Raw genomic sequence first — 1,049 nt, 5'->3', positions numbered from 1 at the left:
TTTTTTTGTACTCATTTACTTTTCGGCAAGTAGGACAACTCGTCCCGAAGGAACGATTCTGCACGCATTCTTTACAAAAAGCGTGTCCGCAGGGCAGGTTCTTGGGTCGATGTAAGTCCAGGTCAAAATCAGTGAAACAAATGTCACACTGCAGTTTCATCTAAAACAAAAACGAAAAAGAGATATTCAAGATTGGAAGGGTTGCATTCAGTGAATTCAAACAATATACCAGGTTGCTGATTAAATCTGTGCACTTCTGTTATGTTGTACCGCACGCACGGGTAGGTAGCCTTGGCTTACTCGCTCGGCCCGTAGGGCGCCGTGGACAGGGACGATAGGCAAACCGCGCGCGCACTCGTGCGTGCGGTACAGCATAACTACATAAGTCCACGGGGTCAATCAGCCACCAGGTATTACAGCCCTGGCGTAAACAATTGTTTCCTTGTAAAAGGGACGGCACACTTCATCCTGCGGAGACCGATGCAGACATCACATGGATGGAAGTGTCCGCGGCGGCACGCAGCAGGATGCATTCAACGCTTTGCATCATCCCTTTTAGACTTACTTTTACTCGAGGTGCGACTTTCCTTGACCAGTCTCGTTCGGCTTCCGCTATTCCCTCGTCCCGCCAGGGCTATCAGCGCCGACTGCAATGCCGTCGCGCCGCTGGGTCCGCCATTCCTTTATCTGCTGGGCCCTGATAAGGAAGGACCCCGTCGCACCCGCAGAAGGATCGTCCGGCAAACATCGACTGTCCGCGGAGGTGGTCTGGTCTGCGCCGGCAGGGCCCCTGTGAGGCGGGCGGGGCGGGCGTGCCCGTCGCGCTCCGAGCCGGTGCGGGCGGCCTACCCCGCCGCTGCCAGCCGCCCGCCCCACAGGCCACAGGGTGCTGGTGGCCGCCTCACAGGGTGCTGGTGGACCGCGCTGCACGCCCGCGGGGACCACGGCAGAACCCCCTCGTTTGTATTTGGTATATTTAGATCGGTCTATTGGCCGCTCTCTAATCTCTCTCCCAAGTGTTGGGCGGAACTAATGCTACTGCCCGACAC

General features: G+C 56.7%; 1 protein-coding gene across 1 annotated transcript in view; it reads left to right on the top strand.

The window, feature by feature from the left end:
- The window catches only part of LOC113213287 (probable cytochrome P450 6a13), a gene marked incomplete at its 5' end in the record, with an annotated part of 14,579 nt that overhangs the window by 10,710 nt on the left and 2,820 nt on the right, over positions 1-1,049 (top strand).

The sequence above is a fragment of the Frankliniella occidentalis genome, unplaced genomic scaffold (genome assembly GCF_000697945.3).
Source record: "Frankliniella occidentalis isolate FOCC.00 unplaced genomic scaffold, Focc_3.1 Scaffold25, whole genome shotgun sequence".
Lineage (NCBI taxonomy): Eukaryota > Metazoa > Arthropoda > Insecta > Thysanoptera > Thripidae > Frankliniella > Frankliniella occidentalis.
Note: the sequence above shows the minus strand (reverse complement) of the source record. Positions and strands in the feature narration are given on the sequence as shown.